Genomic DNA, 27,965 nt, shown 5'->3' on the forward strand with positions numbered 1-27,965 from the left:
ACAAAACTATTATATATGTTATAAATAAAATTACATAAATGCAGGAACAACTACAAACTATGAAAACTAGTAAGAATTCAATAAAGTGCTTAGAAGTTAATGATAAAAAGCAATGTTACTATGCAGATACAGTTCATTGGAAAATGTAACAGTTTGAAGTATTTGCAAAAATACAGAAGGACTGCTTAAGGTGAAGAAACAAGATGCAATATTCATAAAGATAAATGATTAAAACCTTATTATAGGACCTGAAAAATAATTGAAAATATATCCAATACTAAAAAACTTAAACATATATATTCTTCCTAAACTAAAAGAAAAATTGCATGTGATTCCAATAAAATGTACAACATGATTTTTCACTGAAATTGTCTATTCCCAAAATTGAAAAAGGACAATGAATAAAGAATCAACATTAGCCAAGGAAATTTTGAAGGAGGAATGGAAAGAGAGGATTCATTCATTTTACAATATTTCAAGACTTATACATAGAATAATTAAATCACAGTATGGTACTTGTTCAAGGGTGATGAATAGAACAATGAAATAAAGTAGAAAATCAAGAACTATATCTGTGCATACATGAAAGCTCTTTGTATGGCAGAGTTAGAGTTTCAGTTCACTGTGGAAAGTATGGATTATTCAAGAAACAATATCAGGAAATTGGTTATAAGTATGGCAGAATAAAATAGAACTGAACTTTACTCCAAATCCAATTTAATCTCCACACTACACAAAACATGTGAAAAATACAAAATATTAAAAGAATGCATATCTATTTCTTCAATAGCAGAGAACAATTGTTTAAACAACAGACATACAATCACACAAAATATACACACACATCAAAATTAAAAGAAATTATTGAAAATTTTGTCATATTTAAATGAAAATATTTTACCTGGATAAGTAGTTTCCGAAACAAACTCTTTCCTGGACCTTGAAGTCCTCATGCAAATTCTTCTATGTACAAATGATTTACATTTTTTGTCACTATACTGTCCCTTAAAACTAAAGACTAAAATTAATAAATACAAAAAGAGCAGATGAAATCTGCTGACAATAAAACATAGAATGTGTCGCTAGCATCCATATTTAAAATTTATCTATGGGTTCCTAGTGTAGGTAAGCTCCAGAATGTCCATCAAACATCAAAACACAATAATAAGACTCAGAAACACTCTCAGCTGACACCATAAAGGAGAGCACTTAATGACTACCTCTCCAGTGCAGTTTGAGGAAACATACTCTCATCCAGGCCACCACTATGGTACCTGTACACCCTCTAATACATGTGCTCCTTCCATGACCAGATGGGATAGGGTTCCATTTCCTTGGGGATCTGCAAGCTGTAGGAACAATTCCACAATCCCAAACATTTCATTTTCCTTTAGTGTCTGTTAACTGCTCCCCAGTGGGATTAAAATATCAGTTCTTTTATGCCCTTTTGAGAGTCAAGGGTCTGATGCTGACATTGAAGCATGCTTGTGTGTTATTCATATCTTGTGAATCGATGTCTCATTAAAAAAGGGAAAAATCATGCCCTGGCTGGGTAGCTCAGTTAGTTAGTGTCCTCCCAATATGCCAAGATTGTGGGTTCAATCCCTGGTCATGGTAGACACAAGAAGCAACCAATGACTGCATAAATAAGTGGAACAACAAACTGATCTCTCTCTCTCTCTCTCTCTCTCTCTCTCTCTCTCTCTCTCTCTTTCTTCTACTTATTCAGAATGATTATAAAATGCTGCATAAGCTACATATAGTAAGTGAAATCACTATATGTCCTAAATATAGATTACTAATTTGCAAGGAATTGATTGCAGCATGTCAAAATGCACCTAATACTGAAAACAGAAGCAAGAGATAAATATCTATAACTAGCTATTTCTCATAAGGATCTCCGGTGCAAGAGTGGACTCACCACTCTTGTTATTTATAACATATTTGATGTATTCATTAAAAAAATTAAATAACTGATATTTGTTTGTTGTTTGTCATATGAGTGTTTTGCATTAAAGTACATTGCAAATTGGTATATGTTTTTTGTTATTTGGAATGGACTAAATTAGAGATTTTCATAGAGTAGTCTATCTTTTAACTGAAGTTAGTATTTTATTAATGCCTGGATTTATTCCAAAAGTGACTTAAGAAATATTCTGAGGGAAAAAAGCATAAAAAACTTATATGAGTGAAACACCTGTTTAGGTCTAGAGGACAGACTTGATAATTTCTGAGGTCTAAAATATATGAGAACAAAATATTTACTTCTTATCATGGGTATCATGTAGCAAAAATAAGATCTAAAGATACTACTAGACTAGATAAGGATGAGCTCTACTTTGACTTAATGATTGTCAGATTTTTACTTGATATTTTCTTCATTATCTTCCTTTATTATCATTAGTTTTCATAATGAGACACTATAGATCTCTTTACATGAATACCCTTGTACAACTACATATTGAGTCATATATATGGATTTTGTCTCAAAATATTTAGAAATCATTGATACTGATTTAGAGTGAATAACAAAAATTATATATATAAAAGGCTAATATGCTAAGTGTCCCTCCAACCATTCGACCGGTCACTGTGGCATGCACTGACCACCAGGGGTCAGATGCTCAATGCAGGAGCTACAGTGACATGCACTGCCCATTTACAAAGAAACGGCACTGGGGACCTGGTGCTGACAAAGCAACACTCAGCTTCCCCCAAGTGGGACAGGCCCTGCCCCCACCCCAGAGTGACAGCTAACCAAATCACAGCCGACGCTGCCGAGACCCCATGGCGCAAAATGCAACTCACAGTCCAGCCCAGAAATGGTGGCTGTGGGCACGGGGTAATGATGACATGTAGCAGCGCCTGGCGCTTCCTCTCCCTAGAGACTAGCTTCCTTGGAGTTTCTTCAGCCCAGGAACACAACTTGCTTTATAGCCAGGTGAAAAAATTTTACACTTTAACCAAATGTCTGTGAAGCATTTTCCCATGCCTTATCTCATTTGATTCTATAGAAGTCCTGGAGTAGGTGGATAAGAGACTTAGTAGAATCTTATTTTATTTTCATTAGCCAGAAAACAGAGATTTAGAAAGTTTAGAGACTTGACCCGACTGAAAAGAAGGAAGAAATAGTGGACCTTGAAAACTACTTCAGTTTTTCTCACTGTGCAGAATATAGTCAAACACTGCTGCAGTTAAATATTTTACCCTTTGTTCTCCCTGAATGATCTACAATAATAATCTGCTTCATGTTGATATTTACTGCTGTGTTGCTGACAATTACTTGAAAGAGAAGTTGGGGTGCTTCATTGGGCTAGAAAAAGTTTAGCTAAATCAGAAATCAAGTCCAATTAAGCAAGTTTATTCTATATATGTAAAAGGCTAAGTTGACTTACGCATGCAAGATTCATATAAAGCTCTCTCTGGCGCCAATCACATGCGTGTGTTTTGATTTGTCATTGTTGATCGTGAATTTGGTTCACACTTCTATTATAAAGAGCAAATAGCAATATTAAAATATTTCTTCTAATTAATTTCCTTTCAATGTACAGGAAACCATGCACTGGGCCACTAGTATAATATAATTCATATAATTTAATATAATATAATATAATATAATATAATATAATATAATCTATAATAATAAAAGGGTAATATGCTAATTAGACCGGATGTCTTCCGGACGTCAGGCAGCCACAGTGGCAGCAATGGCATGATGGGGGCATCACCTTTCCATGATCGGCTGGTGGCCCTCCCTCAGGGAGCAGGCCTAAGCTATCAGTAAAACATTCCCTGAGGGCTCCCAAACTGTGGGAAAAGGCAGGCCGGGCTGAGGGAACCCTCCCAGTGCATGAATTTTTTGTTCACTGGGCCTCTAGTATAATACAATATAATATAGAACTGCTGAAAATTTTTAAAGAATTTCTTTATACCTTTAATAAAAGTTATTGTTATGTCATGCTAAATACAGAATGAACTAAAAAAGTAATTCAGATGTTGAATATCTTCTGAACTCATTATTATGTGACTCATTCTTGAATATTATTTTCCAGGCTGGAGTGTTCACATATACAACCCATGAATGCCACAGGTCCACTCTTATTATCTCTATAACTGTTATAATTGAGTTATTCTTTAATTATACTGAATGAAAATTCTGAGATTCTATAGTTTTATTTCAAGATGTATATAAGAAATGTTAAAAAATCCTTCATAAAATAACCTTGATAAAATGAAAATATTATATTAAAATACATAGTTTTATTTGTCAGTGTTTACTTCTCAATTCTCAATTTTAAGTATAGAGTTCTTGTTACAAAATAGTTTACTTTGTCTTTCTGTTTCTTTATAAATAATAAATGTATGCTTTCAATTGCAGATTATTTTTGTGTTAGAATCATTATTGTAGTAAGCACTGAAATAACCCAGGAGGTGCTCATGTGCCTGTAATGGAACTCTATCTTCATGACATAAATAAGTAAGCAGGTTTTAAAAGGTTATTTGTTTTCCAGATATTAAACAGTATGTTAAGGCTTCAGGATTTAGCATCATAATCCATATTTGCATGCAAGTGATCAAAAAGAAAGCCAAGGTTTTATTACGGATTTAGAATTGCCAGACACCAAGAAAAGCCATTAGAGGAGGAAAAAAATGTTGCTTTCACAAACAAAGCTTTCTCCTCAGTTGACAAACCTTATCTGCTTGATAGTTTATTGTATCGAGGGGAAAATGTGTTTTTATGCCAAGTCAGTGACACAGTAAATATTCCTAAATCCATTTGGGACTAACTCATAACTCAGCTCCTGCTTGTCAATATTCCCAATGGTGTGCTTTATTTATCCCCTCTCAAATATAAAATATATTCAACATCACGGAGGTTCTTCAACATTTTAGCCATTAAGTACTTCTGAACCAAAACTGTATTATCCAAGTGTATCATCCAACATAGGTTTTCTTACATTGTTTTCAGCTAGTAAGGATATGTCTACAAAGTCCCTACTTTTTTTCACGTATCTTCCCATGTAGTGGTAACTATAAATTTCATGGTGTTTTTCCCATTCAAATATGTCATTCGTAATATTAAGTTAGTGTTTAGGATCAATATACATAGATTCTTCCAGTCTGTCACTTTCTCCATATGGCAAATCTTGAATTTTCTTTTAGAAGCCTTTGTATTGCCAAGGTTTTTCTTGCTGTAAAATCACCCACATTCAGTTTTATGTTGATGAAAGATGTTTCAGTTTACCCAGAAAATTCTAAATCTGACATATGCTAAAATATCCCTACTGACACTCACAATAGTATAAAGGAGGTTAACTGCTCGGTCAGTGGGACAGGTTGCTCATCAAAATAACTGGGATAATAACTAAGGCTGAGTCTGTACAAATTGGATTTTTTCCAACGGGTTTCATAGCCAATGCTTTGCAATAAGATTGTTTCCATGCATCTGATGTCAGCTGCCAGGAGTACTCTCCCCATGACACAATCTCCTGGGCCTAAATGTAATCATTATCTCCTAAAGAAAAGCATTTATTCAGACCTCTTCCCAGGACACTTCACAGTAAGAACTGTAGTATTAGCAACCCACAGGGCCAACACTACATAACAGTAGGCAGAGAGAGCAGAGGCCTTTCAACACCACATACTGCCAGCTAAGACCTTTTTAGTTTTGGTGTCAGTACTTAAGGGCTTTGGGGAGAACTGTACATTATCTGTCTACCTTCTGGAATTTTCACCTAAATGACACAAGACATCAGCATATTAACAACAGCCCAATGTTGAAAGGTATCTGTGGTCCAGACAAGTCTACTTCTACTAAGAGATATGTTTGCATAATCTCAGATGGAAGTACCTTTTTTCCATTGAACTCCTGTTACCATTTGCAGCTTTTTATCATTATTTATCTATGGCAGTTTTTTTTTGCACTGTAATATTCTTTCCACTTGTACTGATATATAATTATTTTTTAAACAAAAATTCCATTTGATTTCATCTGAACCTGCTTCGTAACAGCAAGCACAGGGTCTTGATCCATCACCTATCTGAAAACAAGTCCCTGAAAATGGTGCTCAGACTGAAAAGAGGAAAGGGTAGCAGTTTAATGGCACTGGAAAAATAAACACCCACTGTGAATGGTAAGACTGCAGTAAACAGGATCAAACTTTGACAACAGGAAAATGCAAAAAAAAATTTGTTCCAGTTGATATCCTTGGAATCTTTCTTTTGTCAGATAAAAATAAAAGAATGCTCATTTCTTACATGACAGAAATTTCCTCTGTTTTACCAACCAGTGCCTTGGGTTGGACATTCATATTTAAACATTTGAACATTCTTATTTAACATTTATCATTATCAATACAGAAGGAGAAGAATTTCATGCCACTACTTGCTGTTAGTTCTAGAAACACAAAGGTCTGACTATTTTTAGTAGAATAATAGTTTTGGGAACTTCATAACAAAAGCCATGACAGTTCTAAAAAAAACTATCACAGTAAATCACTAAAGAAAGGGGAAAATATAAATAATAATTTTCCAGTGCCAACATTTCCTATTTGCTACAAATTTCTTCCCCTGATACTCCTATGATACTTTTTTCAGATCTCAGAAATGTATCTTTTAAAACACACACACACACACACACACACACACACACACACACAATGAGAGAGAGAATGAGGGAGGATCTATGTCTGTATTCAATATAAAAAGGGGTTTTAACGATGGTCAAAATGAACATGGATTGTGACCATATAGTGCTTACAATCTGGCAGGGAAGTCAACATTACCAGACACCTCCACAAAGAGACATACAATTGTAATGAGTTATAGCTACACGATGTTAAGAGAAGATAATAGGGTCAGGCATAGCAAGGAAGGCTTCTGTCAGGAGGTGACTAGCTTGTTGAGATACTAGGCAAAAAATAGGTGACAGCAATGATCTCCTTAGGGAAAAACAAACAGATGCAAAGACCTAAGTGGGAGGTCACATGACAGGGAAGAACCTAAGGACTTCTGGTGGTTCCTGGAATCCAGGAAGGGAAGGGAAGCATTGTGGGATAAGTTGGGTGCATTTAGAAAAGTGCTAAACCATAAGAGCATATAAGTCATGATAAGGAACTTTGTCTATAGAGAGATATGATGTCTCAGTCTTGTGTCTCTAAATCTCTCTTTGGCTGCTTATAGAGAATAGACAGAATAGGTGCCTCTGTGTCTATAATAATTTAGGAGCCTCTGGAGTAGCTCAGGGGTGACATTATATTATTTGGGACTGGGAAATGGTGGTCCCAAATGGAAAAAAGTGGATGAATTTCAGAAGATTTTTGTTTTGTAGGTAAATATGACCAGATTAGGTGACAGAATTTGTGGGATGAGGGAGAGAGGTGACAAGATGATGCCTATTTTTTTAATCTGGTAAATTGTGAAGTCATATACTGAGCTCAAAAATGTCTAAACTCTAAAGAGTATATTTGGAGGGAGAACCAAGTGCTTAGTTTGCAACATGTTAAATTTAAGGCACTTAGGAAATTGGATGTATCAAACTGGACCCAAAATACATACATTCATGATAGTCATTATAAACTTTGCTTTCTTTAAGAATTTTGCACTCTTCTTTTTAAAATGAGCACTGCATAGTATAACATGTTTCCTCTTTGTTCTACCTTTTGGAATTGGGGTTACTAAACCTAATTCATGTAACCACCTTAGTATTCATGGTTAGCATATTATGGTAACACTAATTTCTAACTGTGCTTTTGTGGCTCCAGTGTCTGGTGTGATTTCAAGTATATAAATATATACCTAAAGATATTAAGCATAAAAATTCGATCTGGTTGAGAGCATATGCAATTTTTAAAGTATATCAACTGAAGGACTTGTATGCATGCATATGAGCATAACCAATGGACATAAGACACTGGGGGGTGGGGGGAGCCGGGGTATTGTCAAGGGTGGGGAAAAAAAAGGACACATATGTAATACCCTTTGTAATGCTTTAAGCAATAAAAAAAATTAAAAATAAAATAAATTTATGTGTTAAAAAATAAAGTATATCAAATAGACAGTATAAGAATAAAAAAATAATGTTTATTAAAAACTATTAGAAAGTATCAAATAATGTTTGCAATTATTATGATAAGTCAACTAATGTTATTAGAGTTGATATTTACAAGTCTTAAACATCGGGAAATTTGTTTCAGCAAAATAAAATTATTTTAAATATTACATATGAAATGTTATTAAGCAAACCTTAATATATAGAAGGCATATTAGTTTTATAGAGTGACCATCATTGTTATTATGTGTATAGTAAATTATCTTTAGATACATATGGATCTATTTACACAGGCATACACATCTCCTGTTCAGACATTATTGTTTATTGTTTAAATTCATCAGTGCTTTAGTTAAATCAGAAACAATAGCAGAAACAGACAAAGGTACTATTTTACTGACCAAGACTAACTGAAAATGGCACAGTGAGAAACAACCATCATAATAACCACCACCTCTTCAACTGTCCTGCACTAATAGCTAATGGATATCCCATTGCCTCATTATTGTACTACTTCTCCATTCATTATTTCCTCCAAGAAAGTTCCCAGTGTTCCATTTATTTTTTAAAGGGATTTAATGGATGTGCTATGAATTTTCAATGAGCTATTTGAAATTTGGGGAACCTAATTAGGAATGTATTTACTTTCTCTTTTTTTCAGGGTGATTAATTCCATTAAAGAATTTCAGCCTAATGTTACTCCAAAGAAAAAAATAGGAAGGAAAAAGAAGATTCTACTTCTACGGACTAATGGACTGCTAATTAAAAAAATTGAATTAAGCATTAACTCAGAAGAGACATTTTCAATATATAAATTATTTCTGTTTAGCCTTCTATTGCCAGGTTAATTAAGTAAATCCTTTGGCCTTATTGCCATTAGTAAATGAAAATGTATTTGAATTAACTAAGTCTTATGATTTACACAAGGGAATCTATATCAGTAAATATATTTCCTTTGCTAAGAGCTTTCATTACATCAGATGTTTTATTTTTAAAAAGTCAGCCTTATTCATGGAAAACAAAAATTCATTAATTATCTAATTGTTGGCCAGATAAAATCTCTGGAGTTTCTTATGTGGTTGCTTTTAAGAAACAAACCCTATACATTTCCATGTTTCCCAAATGTGTGAATTCAACCAGGCTTAGATGGGGTCCTCCATTTCTTTAAGGAAAGTAAAAGACGAAAAATCTAGAATATCTTCCTCAAGTTTCTTTATTTAATAAAAAAACTCAAGGACCTAAGCAACAAAAGCAATTCTTAAGATAAACGAGTAAATCATGTACCAAAGGAGTACAAGGTAATAAAATGTACATAGAAGAAACCTACGCTAAAACAATGACTTCTTATCTGTTTTCCACATACTTAGACTCATCATTTTATGCTACACTTATAGCTATAATAAATTAATATAACCTAATCTATCCTTTTTGTTTACCTCTTAAAAGTGGTCCTTCTACATTATTTTGAGCACACTAGCAAAACGTACTGACTGCCTGCTTTAAGACTTATGTAATCCACAGCACCATGATTCAGAAATAAATTCTTAAACAACAATCTCTATGTTCTCTGAAGGGCATAGCCATTTCTATTGCTGGCATACTGAGCTGTAATATGCTGGAAAATAAACTACTGTCTTTAAGTGTCTTCTACCCTTCCTCTCAAGGAAATTTCAATTGCTAAGCACCTAATTACCAAAAGACAATATCAGTTCTAACAAACCTTGCTCTTTATAAAAATTCATCCACAGCATTTTCTGTGTGGTGACATTTTGATAAAGATATATTCCTAAGAACAGCAAGAGATGCCTATATCAAATAGTGGGGAGAAGGAGGGATAAAAAGAAATATGTCAAATTTAAACTAAGTAAACTATAAAAATGGCAAAACAATAGAATCAAAGGTATGAACCAGAAAAGTAAGGAATTTTCTAGAGAAATTGTCTTGACTTTTCAAATCCTATGAACATAGTCATGTAATTAATGCCTTTATCTGATTTATCCAGTAATTAGTAAGCCCAAAAATATATATGTAGCTTAGAATTTGTCTCCTGATTTCAATTCATTTTCCTATATGTGATTTCCCTTTTCTTCAGTTTTTTTCAGTATTGATATTTATAAGCAGCCACAAAGTCTCCTTCAATGACACAAAAGGAATATGTCAGTCAATAATCCAACCAATCAGGAAAAGTTTTATTTCTAGTTCCACCCCCATATCTCCATACAGCACAAGTGATCAAAGTCATAGAATAAATGCTTGATTTTTTTTCATACTCACCTACGGATATGTTTATTGATTTTAGAGACAGGAAGAGAGAGAGAGAAACGTCAATGTGAGAGAGAAGCATCAACTGGTTGCCACGTGTATGCACCCCAACAGGGGATGGAACCTGCGACTAAGGTATGTGCCCTGACTGGGAATCAGACCTACAACCTTCTGGTGTATAAGATGACACTGCAACTGAGCCACACTGGCCAGGGTGAGTGCTTGATTTTTATGAATCAAAAGGCCAGTGATTTTATCTAATATTTACAAATCATTAGTCAAGATACTTTGATAAAATACTTGTTCATTCTGCATCTGTTTATTCACAGGCAAACATTAGTATTTCAATCTTTCCCCTGTCTATTCCTCAAAGCTGAAAATATAAATTATGGCAATGCATTGTGAAACAATCCTAAAAAATCAGAAAATTCCATAAAGATATAGGTCATAAGCATAAAAAAATTGTATATTTTGTATCTCCAGAAAGATGACAAAAAATAACAATTAGTGAATAATGTTGGTTTAATTTGTACATTAATTTATAAGGTTTTTAGTAAACCTCTCCTATGTGGTTTTTTTGGGAAGACATTGCCTGTTTTTTATTGTGGACACAAAACATTTAAGATATACTCTACACTTTCTAATTATTTTTATATTGCAATATGACATGAGTTGTATAGAGAATGTTTAGATACAATAGGATGCTAAAATGTAGAAAGAGAATTCATTACTGAAAATTCCATTCTTTGATTCTATAGTAACACAAGGCATAGGATATATATGTGACTAGTCTTAGTCATTATCTGGTGTTCAATTAGCAAAATGTACAGAATTTCTTTTCAAGTCAGCAATTGTTCACTCGAAGGATTGTTTCCTAGCATAGGCAATATATGCTCAAACATTTAGCAGAGTTTCTAGAACATAGCTGATGTTGAGTAAAAATTAGCTTGCTTCTTCTATTTCTGATGGTAAAATAAGTAAGGCTATCAGGTTTGTTGATTTTTTTTTATACTAGCAAATCCACCTTTTTCCTGCCAATAATTTTACTAGAAATAAATAACACTATGTAAGTACTTGGTATGTACTTTTTCATCAAAAACACAACAGATCTATAGGTTATCATTTATCATTAAGAAATATGGGGTGTCCCAAAATGTATAAACACACTTTGAATAACTATAAAGGTAGTGTTTATTAAAATACATTTCATTTTCAAAATTGAGCTCTCAGCTGTGAAAGTGTATACACATTTTTTGGGACTCCCTGTATAAATTTAGCTTTGAAACACAATTAGCAATGAATTATTTTCAACCACTGAAGTCAGCAAAAATTAGGACATTCTTTTTAACTGGAAGGAGCTCCCATTGGCAATGATCAAACTGAAGGCAATTAACTTACTTCTGGAGCCTGAAGAGTTCCTCACTGCTGTGAAGGAGTCGGCACTCTGCCTGGCTGCTGCAGAAGGCGGACAGGGTGAGAGCATCTCCAAAACTGAATCTGAGGCTGGTGTCAGAAGTAAGGGTGCTCAGCTACTGCATGGCTTCCCAACACCTGGCTGAATGGTTACAGGGACTCTTCAAAGGAGACAAGCACAAAAAAGGTGTATCAAAATATGTTTAGGAAGTATCTTTGATAAATATAGTGGCTGTTAACTGTGTGATCAACCTCAAACTATATCAGGAATATCACTAAATGGAATTTAAATAGATTTGCATAATGAGGCTTTCCAGAGGAATGTGCAATATGCTCTGATTTCAATAGATATGTTGCATTCTGTTTTTCATTTTGGAAGGAGTCTTCTTATCTCATAATTGAAAATAGCTTAAACAATCAACAGATATCTAGTTCAATTTTATTGATAGCATTTCCATTAATTCAACTTGCAAGAGAATGTTAAAAAATGTCCTTAGTCAACAAATGTATAATCATCACCTACTATGCACCAGATACATGACGCTGGGGATATATCACCCAAATGAAGCTCTTAAATCCTGCCCTCATGAAGCTAATAGTCTTATGTTGCATTGCCTTTATTTTCTTCAATAGAGAAACTATTTCAACACACAAGTCTATGCAGGAAATACACAGGTATGCCACTTGTATTTTAACCTCCTGTCAGAAGATTGTTGATTTCTATCTATATCTGAGGATTCTATGTCAATCTAAATAATAATAGACCTAGCTTTTTAAGACACAATTTTAATCCCCCCATGATTCTTATAATAGATCCAACTAATACTCAACCACTATCATTCTTAATACAGAAATGAGCTGAATTTATAAAAATGTTCTTGGAATGAATAAAAGAATTATAATTTTTCTAGGCTATGACTTATTTCATCTACAGAAGCAAAAGTGAGGAATAATACAATTCCAAAGTGTAACAATAAAAAAAAAAACATGTATAAGATGATACAAAGATAACTCAGGTTAAATTTATTGTTCCTGCTCTTTTCATTTTTAAAGATGTCTGAATGAACTTACAGAGTCAAAATTTAACTTTCTAGCTGAAACCAGTTTGGCTCAGTGGATAGAGCATCGGCCTGTGGACTGAAAGGTCCCAGGTTTGATTACGGTCAAGGGCATGTACCTGGGTTGCGGGCACATCCCCAATGGGAGATGTGCAGGAGGCAGCTGATCGATGTTTCTCTCTCATCGATGTTTCTAACTCTCTATCTCTCTCCTTTCCTCTCTGTAAAAAATCAATAAAATATATTTTAAAAAAAATTTAACTTTCTAGACTTTTGTTATTATAAAGTGATTTAACCAAGGTCAATATACATGTATCTATGAGTGAATGTAGATATAATAAATTCCTAGAAGTAAAATGTTTAGAACAAGTAGCCTCATTGTGCTTGAAACTCTGATTATGTCCTCTTCTTTGCAGTGAAGAGGTAGTATAAATCAAGAGTAAGTTTGAATTTATAATGATGCTTTATATTATTGCATTATGATAGCAAAACATAAATATTTCCTATAATGATCTTAACAACAACAAAAAAGGATTGATGACCAACAATGTGTACATGTATTCATTTTAGATTGAAGAGTTTAGTAACTATTATAATCCTATCTAAATTCTAATTTCCCAGCAAAAGTTCTTTTTATGTATAGTTGCATTATTTATTAATCATAACATTTCCTTTTTATTATAATTCTTTTATTAAGCACTTAATGTGTGCCAAATATGAAAATATGTATTATCAAAGGCAATCCTCTCAATAATAAAATGAGATAAGTTACATTTACCTATATACTGGTATAAGAGGCAGGAGCCGAAATATTTCAACTAACCTTTGACAAGGTAATATAGCTAGTAGTTGATAAAGCTAGGGTTTTCACCTCGGTCTATCTGACTACAAATCAATGCTCTTATATCTTATGATGTAAGATTTCAGAAAAACATAAATTCTATAGTAAAGAAACTTAATAAGGTGCTTTTTTTAGTCCATATACTTTGACCAGTGCAATGCCAAAAACAGTTAGATTGGAATTTGAACAATACAATTTTTCCAGTGTTTCCTTTTCTTCTTGATAGTATGCTGAAATAAAACATCTCATAAGAAATTCTGATCTATTTCTTAATTCCAGGTTGATATGTTGGCCTTCTTCCACAGTCTTAGAAAATCTGGCAACAGTTAATTTGTATGTACATGTATTCCCAAGAAATATAAATCTCCCTCTAATGATTATCTTGAATGACAATACTAAACTCTGAAAGAACTAAGGAAACTAGCAAAGCTTGGAAGTTATTACAGAATATCTTTCATAAAACTGGAACTCATTAACCCTTCCAGTCCCTAATAGAAATTTCTTCCCCTCTGTCTTTGCTAAGTGTTCATCAGTTGTCTAAACATATACAGATGCTCTTCTACTTTCAAGGGGTTATGTCCCTCCAAAACACATAATTTAAGTTGAAAATACATTTCAACTAACCTACCGAACATCATAGCTTAACGTAGCCTACCTTAAATGTATTCTGAACACTTCCATTAGCCTACAATTGGACAAAATCATCTAAACAATGAAAACACTGTAGATTATTGGTTGTTTACTCTCATGATTGCCTGGATGGCTGGAAGCTGTGGATCATTACCAATGCCCAGCATCATGGGAGAGTATTATACCACATATCACTAACCCAGGAAAAGATCAACATTCAAAATTTGAAGCACAGTTTCTACTGAATGGCATCACTTTCACACATCATACAGTCAAAAAATTTAAGTTGGATATCATGTCAGGGAATGTCTGGTCTGTACTTTGATCCCAATTTCACTATCAGCAAAGGCAGGATGATAACATCTTATAAACCTTGGTAGAATCATAGCAATCATCATATCACTCAGTTTCTCTTTTAAAATAAAAAAAACAGAAATGATATTACAAAAAGCTGTAATTATTTCAAGGCATAAAATCTGAAGGTACTAAGCATGGCGCTTTATTCTTTGTAGACATACAATCATTTTGTTTCCCTCAGGAAGCTTTTCCTAAGGTTGCCCTGAGTTTTAACCCATTGAGCACAACAGAAACCCTTGAAATATTCAAAGATAACAGTAACGTGATCTTAAATTTTTCCATCAACTTAAAGATCCATAGAGATTGAACAATTATGAATCCACCAAACAGTATCATTACCAATCTCTCTCTATCTTATCTCTAATGGTACAAAATAAATAACATGAGGAAGGTGTTTTTACAGTAGTCTTTAATTATATTTACCTTATGTGAAAATGATTAAACATTTAATCATACAGATGTTTGATTCCATGATGCAAAAAAGCCAGCTGTTTCACTGCAACTCATTTACTTAATAGTCATCCTATATAATAAAAGCCTAATATGCTAAGTGTCAGACTGTTCATTCAACCATTGGACCAGTCGCTATGATGTGCACTGACCACCAGGAGCAAACACTCCAACAGTAGGTTAACTTGCTGCTGGGGTCCCGCTGGACATGCTGTGGAGGCAGCCAATTGATGTTTCCCTTTCTCACAGATGTTTCTCTCTCTCTCTCTCCTTCTCACTATCCCTCTCTCTAAAAATTAATAAAACATGTTTGCTTTTGTTTGTTTAAAAGAGGAATAACTTAAAAACATTTAGGGAAGAAATATAGAATAAAATTGAAAATAATTTCACATTGAGTTTTTAAATTCCATAAATATTCAGAGAGATTCATATGATTGAATATGAAAATGCATTTGTGTTACTGAATAAAATCTAATATTATATACTCAAATATAGAAAAATGTTTACAAATTATTATATACATCCAGAATCCTATGATAAATTAATGCACCACTAGAGCATTCATGCTTAATGTAAATGTCACAGTGTAAATGAAAACAACTAATCATCCTTTCCTCTAATAGCACGAGTTCAGCAGTTAAATAAAATATAACTCTTGGTGACCTGAAAATTTTTATTACTGCCTTTGTAATTTCCCATTCAACAACTCAAGAAAATAACTTTAAATGATGGGTATATTTCAATAAAACAACCCCCGGTGAAGGGCTTTTCTGAGAGGGGCAGAGGATAAGTAGAGGTGGGGTTGACTTTGAAATGTTATTAAGGATCTAACTTATTCACTAAATTATATAATGATAATTTAAAATAATATTTTTCATTGTGAAAGAACAGATACTAGTAAGTAACTGATTTAGTAAAGACACAAAATGCACTATCATAATTTAACTTTAATTACAAAAAAAAGAAATCCTAATTACTAAATTTGGTTGCAAAAGTCTAATACAAAAAATAAATAAGAGAAATGTAAAATAAGGCCTAACTAACTAAAGATTATAGAGCTAATAAAGTATTTTTCTTTGCATAACTAACATTTTCTTAAATGACAGAATTAAAAGATTATAAATAGTAATAAAAAATTTAATATATAAATCATTCACTATATAAATTTACTCTGTTAAAAATTTGCTTGAAATTTCCTTGAATTTCTAAATTTTATTTTTCTTCCAAGATACAAATTTGATTGACATATCTTTTTTTTTAAAGTGTATTTGCTACCAAGTTTATTTGCAGGTGAATAGTACAATATTTACAAAACATATTTTGTACAATCAAGTCTGCACTGCTCTCACACATTGAGGGACAAAGGAAGACTTTGTCCTTCCAACAGCTATAAACAGCCCCGGATAATGAGTTTATAGAAAACACTTTCTCTTCCTTCAGCAAAAGAAATTATTTATGAAGCTGTACCGCCAGCAGTGGGGAGCAAGAGGAAAAATTACCTCAAGGAAAGCAACAGCTCCTTTGCTGGTGGGATCCGTCACTTTACAGACATGAAATATTCATATCAGAGATCTTATATTTCAAGAGGAGTGGGTCACATATCATAGCTACAACAGTAAGCATTTTATTTATTACCAACAGGGAATGAGAAGACTCTCTTCAGACACAAGATCTTACCCAGCCTTTTAGAGATCAGGGTCAGCATGACTCTCCCTCTAATTCAGTTTCATATTTCCATCCATTACCTGCCTCTGAATGCCCTTCTTGATGCTCCACTCCAACCTTTGAGAGCTGCCTGAGGACTGTCCTGACATTAAGTCGCATTCCTAAGTACGCACCTTCCGTGTGAGGGTTTGCCTCTTGATATTTATGAACCTAAGGTTTTAGAGAAACAAACTAAGGAAACCAGCTATTCTCTTGAGCCCAGCTACTCTGTTCCCCCAGCTCTGAGCCAAAAGCCCAGTACAAGGAATAACTCTGATAAATAATGAATCAGCATCTTGCTCAATTGGTGGCATTTAAAATTCTTTTCAGGTGAAAAATTACCCCAATTTTGTGCTCAGGGCAGATCTCAAAGGGAGACTTGAAGCAGAAAATATTGAAGGGACCCTTGCACAGCCAGAAGTTCTTTTCAGGCTGATGTGCATAAACAATTAGTGACCAGGACTGTGGAAGGACAAAAGAAAGGCTCCCAGGACCTGGAAAAAGGCCATATCTTAAGCTCATACTTGGGGCCGTGTGGAGACAGGCTGTATAAACAGCACATGCATGGCTGGCGGGAATCCGCAGCAGCTGGGGGGTCTGGGGTATCAGGTAGGTGTCAGCTCCTGACTGGCCCTGGGAGAGGGCTACACAATCCAGCACCCACACGTGTCACACATCTGCTCAGTCACGTGGAAGCCACTGCCTTCTGTCCAGGAGTCCGGCTGCATGGCCACAATGGGGTGAGCTCCCTTGCCACAGGTGAATGAAGAGGGCCCTTCACCACAGAAGCGCCACCAAGCGGCACCATCCACGCTGCTCTCTGGGCATGTTGGCAAAGGGCCCATAGCAACAGAATTCTAGGCCCCTAGAGATCTTTCTGTCAAGGGATTCTCTTTCTCACTTGGACCTTGGTGGTTCCTTCCACATTTGCATCCCTTGGTGAAATGAGAGAATTGTTCCTTTATTCTTTCTCCCTGTCCTGGACCTTGGTCTGCTGGGACAATGTGCCAGTCCTGTTCTGTTCATTTGAATGCAGGGAAAAATAAAATGCAGCCTCCCTGCTCGTTTCAGTGAATTGGAAAAAGTCAGCAGACAGTTATTATGGTCACCTTAATCTGCATGGCACTGTGTCACCTTGGCAATAACCTTTTCAATTAAAAGAGAATATGAGCAAACTCTCATTAATACATTGGTTATTTTCAGGACATGTGTCTACATACAGTGTTTCTTTCCTTCCTCCCTGGCTTCTTCTTTCCCATTCCCCCATTTCATCCCTCTCTCCCTCCCTTCCCTCCACCTCTTGTCTTCTCTCTCCAGTCCCCCCTCCCTCCCTTCCTTTCTTCCTTTCCTCCACAACTTCATCACTTGCAGGTGAAATTAGAAATAATTTCATTTAGAAACTGTTATACTGTACCTTCTCTAAACAGTAATTTTCAAATACATTAGAGTTTCAAAACATGAAATTCTGACTTCTTATTCACACATAAATTTGAAGAATTCAGATCAATCTATAATAATAAAAATATAATATGCTAATTAGACCAAATGTCTTCCTAACGTCATTCCAGACGTCCTTCCTGACGAAGCTGGGGCTGGAGGGAAGCCAGGCCAGGTCCTGGGTGCCAAAGGGAATCTGGTGCCAGCTGCTAGGAAAAGGAAGGCGTAGTCTTGCACAAATTTTCATGCATCGGGCCTCTAGTTTCTTAATATGCACCCATGTATTACTTGTGTAATTAATATTAATAAACAGATGGTAAATTATATTACATTATATTATATTAATATTAATTATTAATATTAATTACACAAGTAATACATGGGTGCATTTTTTCTTTTAAAATTATATATACTAGATAGGAGTTAGGGATAGAATAGGGAGGTGGTTGTGGCTATAAAAGGTAGCAGGAGGTACCATGCTGATAGAACTACCCTGAATTTTGACTTTCATACACACCTACATTTGTGATAAAATTTAGAAAACTAAATATATGCCCACACAAATATATGTAAAACTGGTAAAATCCAAATAAGTTCAGTTTTTCAATTGTGTTAGGAGCTACTGTGCCACAGTTATGCAGGATGTTACCATTGGGAGAACTAGGTTATGCCCTTCATGATACATGGGGATCTCTGTCATTTCTCACAACTGCAGTCAATCTACATAATGGTCCATCATGCACCTTAAGGTGACCCCTGGGAGTCAACAATTCCAGGGCTGTACTCTCAGCATTCGTTAATAGAAAAGGAATCCAGAACACCAAGTTTTACATTTTCAGTGAATAATTTGGTGATTTTCAAACTACATCTGTATACAGTGCACCTTACTCCTCGCCCCCAAACAAGAAAACAACAAAAAACTCAGAAAGAGCTGAAGTCCTTTAGTCAATGAAAAAGACTGACTTGCTGCTTGCTTTGGGTACCGGAGTGCATCGGTGCATCCTTATAGGGGACAGAAGATGCGGCATGAGAAATGATGAGCTGCTGGGTACCCTGCCGTGCTGAGGTGGAGTAGAATCTTTCCCTGCTCTTCACTGATGCCCTTTCCTTTTTTAGGTAAAAAAGAAGAGAAAATGTGGATTTCTGGTGCCCGGGAAATGTGAGGTGATTTAAAAGAGTGAGAGAAAATGCTTAGCAGTGTGGATAGGAGTCATTCTGTGTTTTTGTTGTGATGGTGGTAGTTTCTTTTTTAAAATTCATTATTTTAAACTCTGATGAAAATTCTTAATAAATTATATTACAAATAAAATCTACTTAAAATGTATAAATCCAAACAAATGCATGTATAATGTATACAAATTGAACTCACACAAAAGCATACTATACACAGTATATTAGAAACAGCTATATTTTATATTAGCAACATCTACTCTATGCACATATGTACAAAGCAGATTTTTCTTTGCACCCACCTGAATATATATTAAAACACTACAAATAAGTAGACCTGTATATCAAGCCATCCATCTATCCAGACAGGGACACCGAGAGAACACGCTTCAAATGGCCACTCTAAGAACACTAGAGCTTACACAGTAGTCAGTGAGTTAAACACTGGGCTGTGGGTCCTGGGCAAATGTTGCACAATTGTCAGCTGGATTCACAGTGAGTTATAACAATAATTTGTAGCAACTTCAGATAAACAAGAACTACATGGAGATTGGGAGTTGGAACCACGGGGAACACACTAATAGGTAACATGGGTGTGGAAAATATCTAGAAGCACAAGGATTACTTCTTTTGTGGGAAGAGGAGGGGGGAGTTTAAAGTCACCTTTACAACTACAGGAAAGACCTAAGAGAATGGAGTGAGAGATATCACATCTATAATGAATCACTAATGGTATATCCTGTGCCTAAGTTCTTCTGTCTGCCTAAAAGCTCTTTGAAGTCCAGCAACATCCCATGGGTAACTCCATGCCCTGCAGCTTCAAGCACACTCAGCTACATATAACAGACACCCAAGAAATACAAATTAAATATTTTTAAAAGCAAATAAAGGAAAAGAATATAGTGAAATATTCAGAGAAGTTACCTTTTGAGGATAAAGTTTCTGAGAGAAAAGATGACTCAAAAAGAGAAGTTCTGAAAGTAAAATTCATATGGTGCAATTAGAAATGATTTTGATGACAAAAGGTTATTGGAAAGATAGTTAAGGAAACCATGAAGACTGTACAGGAAGAAATTCCCATAAGGTCAGATTATAAAGTGGTATGTATAAAAGAAGGAAGGATTCAGAACCAAAGATGAATGTAAAATAACGTTTGCAAAGCACTTTCAGATACATTATTTCATTAGACAGTAACCCTGCTGTCCTTGGTCTTTTCTTGTTCAGCATTTTAACACTGACTTGCAAGAGGATATAAGAAACAGTGCTTATTAAATCTGTCACACTGTGACTGACATAAAACTGGGATTTAAAAATGTCTCCATAGGTTTAATAGATGGGCCAAGACTGTCAAAATGAAATATAACACAGCCACAGCTAAAGATGCTTAGATTCAGAAACAAAGCTATTAAAGTTGAAGGGTACATCTTTAAAGGCAGTTTACATGAAATGCACTCAAGGCATTAATTGTGTCCATGATCCTAAGGGTCAACAGTTTCAGGGTTGCAATCTCAACATTCATCAATAGAAAAGAAACATCCAGAACAATAAGTTTAACAGTTGCAGTGAATTATTTGGTTCTTACTGAATTGCATCTAAACTACAGGGTGTCTCATCCTGAATTCTGGTGGGCCATGCCTAGGACAGACATCTAAGGAAAGCACAGCCAACCCCTACGACTGCAAATGAAAAATAGCTGAAAAATAAAACTGGAAATTATATCTTGGGAAAGAGGTAAGATATAGGGAAGATTTCTTCACATGTAATGTTTAAGGGGTAGGAAGAATAAGTGTTAAAGCCAGAAAACATGATTCGCAATAAAGGTTAAGACTGCACGAGGATTTTATTTTTATATTAAGAACATGCTATGTAAATAGTTCCACAAAAGGATGAGCTGGAGGCATTGAATTTGTTATTTGCTGATAGGTTCATTCTATATGAATATCAAAGATAACATTTCGTGTAAGACTCACAGTTGGAGGAGATGGCCATGAAGATACCCTTCTAATGCTAATATCTTAATATCTTATGAGACTGCCTCTAATAAGACAGCCAGTTTTCGGCAGGCCCTTCTGCAAAAGCAAAGTGGCTTTCCAGCACTTGCAGAGTATGACTGCTTAGAGAAGCCTCTTATAAAGTGATGAGATAAATAGATAAGAGTATGCATCATTACTGAATATATAATGATAAATTTTAAGACTACATATAAATGAGAAATTCACCTCAATTCCTAGGACACCACTACCTATAAGTAGTGTATTCCCCTACTTCAATACACATGTGTGAGGGGAATATAGTTTTAATTATTTTTCCAATATATTCAAGTTTGTGATTTTTGATGCTTGGAAGTATAATATTTTTATAACTCTGCAAATAGTGTGCATTTGAATTTTCTTGTAAGTGCTACTAGCTCTGTAAACTTTAAGACTCTAAGGAAGAGCACACTGTAATTTTCTTTAGAGGGATTACATGCATTAGTCAAATGGTTCTCATAGGTGTAACTGAGCTTGGAATAAAATAAAAGCCAATTTAATATTTTCTTTGGGCACGCTACAATTTTCAAAGCTTTTCCATACAACTTAATTAGTTTGGCCTTCAAAATATTCTTACAAAGCAGGTAGCACTGTTATTGATTTAATTTCCCAGTCCTAAATATAAGAAGTCACTTGCAAAAGTCTATGCCACTCCCGGGTAGTAGATAAAATAAGACACTAAAGAATCTATGACTTCTCATAAGTCTCTTTCCAATCAACTCCATTTTTCACATTTATAGAAAAAGTTGCTCAGGCAAAGAAACTTCAACCAAGTCAGGTTAATGAAGAAGAAAACTGACAGTACTATAAAAGATGTGAGCAATAAGAAATAAAATGGAAATTCAATTCATAGAAGCCAAATTGGTAAATCATTTATGTATACTTTTTCAATTTATTTTGGAGCTAAGGGCAATATATGTTTAAATTTATCTCAGCATATCAAAAATGAATAAGCTGAACAGAAAATATATATTAATATGAAAATAAAAGTTAGAGAGAATTTTAAAATGTGCATCTATTCCTATTGATATTGGCTTGAAGTTACCATTTTTGAGATTATTTTATTAAAATGTGTGCTGGTTTTCCAGCATCACTAACTCTACTTTTTAATTATTACAATAATTTAATGGGAATGAACACTCAATATTAAGATTATTATTTTCTTACCTAATCAATCAAGTTCTCTTCATTCAATGTCCTTAGTATCCTAGCTATATTTGCACTTATTCCTCATTAGCTTTATTGTAATTCAGTATTTCACTACCTCTCACCTGCATTAATACAATAGCTTCATAAGGGAATCCATGCTCTTGTCTTATCACAAGACGACATTTCCTCCATATTTTCATTTTTCCACTACTGTAATGATTATCTCTATAAAATGAAAATCAAATGATATGTCACAAGTAAAATTCTAGCTTGATACACAAGGCCCATAAGCATCTGACTTCCACCATTCTTCATGCACCAATCTCCATGCATACTAAGCCATATACTTTCAAAGACAACTTTGAAAATCTCCAATTATACTTGCAAATCCTCAAACCAACTCTCCTTTTGGAAAGGTGAGGCATCTACATAGGCTGCTTCTTCAACTTGTAGTATCCTGACCCCTCTTCTTTGCCTGGCTAACTCATCTTCCAAACTGAGCTCTACTATCTAGACAGAGAGGGGGAAAAAAAATCAAGGATAGGTTACATGATCAAATTTACATTAAAACATTTATTTTGGTTAATGATGGTCAATGAGGAAGAAAATAAACCAGTTAGGAGATGATTTCCATCACCCAGGATGCAGCTGGGATTTTTAGAGGAGGGTAGTGTCAGGAGCAAAGATGGGACGTCGTAGGGTCTGTCATGTGCCAGAATTTGCGACTTTGACTCTATCACTCACTAGCTTTGTAGTCACAGGAAAGTCATTTTACCTAAGTACTGATTATCTCATCTATTTTACATCAGAATTAAATGAGATCATATGAGTGAAGAGTTAATACAAAGGCTTAGAACAAGGATTCTCAACCTGTGGGTCGCGAACCCTTAGTGGGTCGAACGACCCTTTCACAGGGGTCGCCTAAGACCATCGGAAAACACATATATAATTACATATTGTTTTTGTGATTAATCACTATGCTTTAATTATGTTCAATTTGTAACAATGAAAATACATCCTGCATATCAGATATTTACATTATGATTCCTAACAGTAGCAAAATTACAGTTATGAAGTAGCAACGAAAATAATTTTATGGTTGGGGGTCACCACAACATGAGGAACTGTATTTAAGGGTAGCGGCATTAGGAAGGTTGAGAACCACTGGCCTAGAATATAGCTGGTAGTCAAAGGGAGAGATTACCTTTGAAAAGTGTCAAATCTGGTAAGCTTGAGAACAATTTAAGAAGTGGGGAAGACATCCGATACCAGTATAACCTTATAGAAAAAAATGACTCCCTAAATTCATATGAGCTGACAACATAATGTAAAAAAAAATGTTTAGATAATTTTAGCCATGGGCAAAACACAATGGAGTGACAAGGATCTGTAGTCTGTGTGCTGCTCAGACTGTGGTCCAAGACTCAGTTCTCTCACACGTTCTTGTTGTGGTTATTCTTGAGCAAGTTAATTAATTTCTTGGATTATCAAATATTTTGGATATAAAGTAAGGCATTTGGACTACATAAAAGAAATATCTCCTCTCATTTTTGAAATGGAACATCTAAATACTGTGCCCATTTTGTGCATGGCACTCTACAGGGTACTAACCAGATGAGGACCTTTTATTAAATTAACATTCAAAAATATAAATTAGAAATTAGCTACAATCATAAAAGAAAAAGGCAACTTCAAGTTCTATAATTATTATAAAAAGAATTCTCATCTCTTTTGCAAATATCATATTAGGGTATTTATCTTAATAAAAATATTCATAAAAGATGTCCATTAGACATAATGGTGAACTGAGGAATAGGAAAGAACTAATGTTTAAAAACAGAAGAGTTGTTATGGAAAGTAGATTTGACTAGATTAGTATGTACTTATTTAAATGAAAAATTATACAGTAAGTGTTAGCAAAAATTAGCATGTTTAAAATAACAAAATACATATTCTAACTATGCCACATCAGGTCCACACTCAAACTTATTCCCTTTGTTAAGCCTTGCGTGACTCCGAAGTATGGTTGGTCAATTATAGTTTAGGCTTCCTATAATATAAATTTAATACTTACGACATTTTGTTTTTTGTCAACCTACCCATCTTCTTGAATGGTCCATGCATTATCTCTTTACTATTCCAGTCTCAGATTTCAGAAAGTACTCCATGAGTACAAGTCATTAAAATGTTTATAAATTTAGTAAACTTTGCTAAAAATAAGTTTTCATATGACCAAATACTTGAAGGGACTAGAGACATGGTTATTATGGTCAGTATTTTTAAATTATGGAATTTAATTAGCATTTCATAACATTTGTGCAATAAAAGGTAAACATAATGAGAATATATTTAGAAAGTCTATTGATTCCTATGGTTTTATTGATATTCATAATATGATCATTAATAGCACTGATGATTTGAAATACATGTTTTCAGATTTATTTTTAAATAAAAATTGCAATATTCAAATAGCAGAAAAAGAATTTTGGGTAAAAAGTACTATGGATTTGATTAAGAAGATTAATTCTCATATTTTAAAGCACAATTTATTTCTTCTTTGATTTTAACTATTAAATTAAGTACTAATTCTCTCACAAAGCTCTCATTAAGTGAATTATTCTTCACTTATTTAACAAATATTACCTTCTTAAAAATTTCCCTGATAATCATAGATGTTTTAAAATATTTAATACTCTAAAATCATTTCTAAATATTTAGAAAAGTGAACAGTATTTATAGAGAACTCATTTATCTAAAAACTATTCAGTTTAAAACTGGACAAACAAGAAATACAAACAAAAACTCATAGACAACAAACTGTGGTGGTTACTAGAAGGAAGAGGAGGCACATACTAAACGATAAAGTGGGCCAAACATATAGAGATGGAAAATCATTTGACTTTGGGTGCTGGGCACACAATGCAATATACAGATGATAAATGTATCATTGTATCGTATACTTGAAATCTATATGATGTTATTGGCCAATGCCACCTCCCAAAAATTAATAGAAACATAATAAAAAATTAAACCGAGATGCAAAATAAAATTTAAAAAACATTTCAATAAACAAATCTTTTCCATAAAACTATTGAAAATATCAAGTATTACCTAAGGCAGGTAAGAAAGTTTTGAAATTACAAAAGGTTTTTACTCAAATTAATATTCTTTCCTGTATTTAATAGGAAACTATTATTATAAAGAAAAAAAGTGAGAATGAGGATATAGTTTTTGATACCTTGACTGAATGATTAATTCATTTCAAAAAGTGAGCTGACTGTTGGAAACCTTTGTTCTGGATTTCCAACTGCAATTCAGATTCATTTTTAAAAGCTGCCATGTGTAAATAGATGGTTAATTCATATATTGAGCTGAAGTAAAGTTTTTAAGACAAAATGGATGAGTTTCTAAATTGTTGGTTTGTAAGTTTGTGTTTTTTTTTTCAAATGACAAGAGAAAGTTTACTTAAAAAGTTACAGAGATAGTCAAAGTGAGTCAGCTGGGCTTTCAAACAGCAAGTTACAGAGGCCCTTGGAGCATAGGAGAGAGGAAGGCAGAGGTAGGGAGCCTTAGGGGAAGAAAAGGGGGAGCTTGCCTGTTAGTCCATTTTTGAAAAGACCTCACAAAAACAACATATTTGATAAATTTTTGGTGGAGTCATTAAAATTAAAGTTGCAATTTTTGTGACAGTGATAAAAATGTCTCTCATCCAAAATGCTCAGAAATTCAACTGAGTTAAGAACATTAGAACCAAGAGACTCATTAAATGTTTTGGCTTTAAGATATAAGACAGCTACAAAATTTGGAAACTTTCCCAATTTTATGTTGTAGACTTGATGGACTGTCTTATAGTACTATTTTAAAAAGAACATTAGAAATCTTTAAAAGATTATAATTCTTAGTTTCAAAGGAAATTCTAGAGTTAATTTTAAAAAGGACTTGGAATAACATTTTAAGGATCATGCAATATAATTCACTCCTGCCTTATTAAAAGATACCCAGAAAATGGGTCTCAATTTGTTTTATTTTTATAGTTGAACTTATTTTGTCACTTTTGGGAAGGGATATACAGGGGTGTGTCTTTTCTTGTTTGAGAGTCTTTGAGTTTGTTAGGATGATCTATCCATATGACACTGTTAGACGTTTTTGCTGAGTGTTTCTATTGTCTTTTATTTTCCTCTGAATTATAGACTTTTTTAAGTTGTTAGCATGAACTCTCAAAGAGGTAATTACAGCCATTTTATTTGCGTTTTCTTCAAAATGAAGCAACACTAATGTTGTCTGTATGTACTCTTAGTGATTGCTGACCCTGCAAGTTTAGCCGATAAATGTGAGTAATGGTGGATTGCCCACGTAGGTACAGCCTTTTAGGTTTTGTAAAAACCACACACATGGGAGTGATATTGCCAATATAATCACAGAATCTTCTCATTATGGTGAGGGCTGACCTGTAAATAAAAACTGGCTGATATTCTTGAGGTGTTATGAAAACAAAGGAGACAGTTTGCTTGATATGAAAAAACAAAAGCTCCTTAGGGATGTTCTCATGTAATTCTGTATAATTAAAGCTGGAAGAAATTGCTAAAGAAGAATTTAAGAAGAAACAAAAGTGGGGTTTTGGGGGAAAACAGATCATGGAAAAAATTGCACAAAAGACCAAAGTGAATTTATAATCTTTTCTTCCAAGATAGACTCGTCATATTCTCAATAAACACTAAATGCTATGCAGCTCTTTCCAAAACACTCAGCAAAAAGGTCTGAGTGCTTCTTAACACAGATATTCTGAAAAATAAAACTAGATTTGGTGCCTCAAAAATAGCACTTAATAATCAACTACTAAGCAAAGATGTAAATAGAGTAATTTTTTTTCTTTGATCTTTGTCTTTTGGCCAACTTTCCTTTTTCAGTATTTACTAGTGGCCTGGTGTATGCTCAATAGTTAGAGCATCAGACTGCGCACCAAAGTGTCTCAGGTTTGATTCCTGGTGAAAGGCACATACCTGAGTTTTGGGTTCGCTCCCCTATCCTGGTTGGGGCACTTGTGGGAGGCAACCAATCGATATGTCTCTCTCACATAGATCTCTCTCTCTCTCTCTCTCTCTCTCTCTCTTTCCTTTCTTCCCTCCTTCCTTTCCATTCCCTGAAAAACAATGGAAAAAAAAAACATTCTCAGGTGAGGATTAACAAAAAAAGAGAGAGAGAATAGAAAAAAATGAACAAACCTTCATTAACATTATGGAAAAAGTATGATTAAGTAAAGTAGACAACTACGCATATACAATGACAGGGGCACATCAATAGTTAGAGCATCAGACTGTACACCAAAGTGTCTCAGGTTCGATTCCTGGCAATTACAGGCTTTAATTTCATTATCACACTGCACCTATGCAAACTCATGCAATGCAGTTTTCCTA

The 27,965-nt window shown here is 34.2% G+C and overlaps 1 protein-coding gene across 3 annotated transcripts in view; it reads right to left on the reverse strand.

Moving 5' to 3' along the window:
* The window catches only part of LRFN5 (leucine rich repeat and fibronectin type III domain containing 5), a 295,655-nt gene that overhangs the window by 148,677 nt on the left and 119,013 nt on the right, over positions 1-27,965 (reverse strand). For 2 of the 3 annotated variants that reach the window (XM_070431773.1, XM_070431766.1), the window contains exon 2: positions 11,711-11,886. The gene's annotated coding sequence lies outside the window, so the exon portion shown is untranslated. Of the gene's footprint in view, positions 1-11,710; positions 11,887-22,673; positions 22,751-27,965 lie in introns of those variants that run through there. The other variant, XM_070431772.1, reaches the window with a different exon arrangement.

This window comes from Myotis yumanensis, unplaced genomic scaffold (genome assembly GCF_028538775.1).
Source record: "Myotis yumanensis isolate MYYU_CA2020_CCGP unplaced genomic scaffold, mMyoYum1.0.hap1 SCAF_1, whole genome shotgun sequence".
Lineage (NCBI taxonomy): Eukaryota > Metazoa > Chordata > Mammalia > Chiroptera > Vespertilionidae > Myotis > Myotis yumanensis.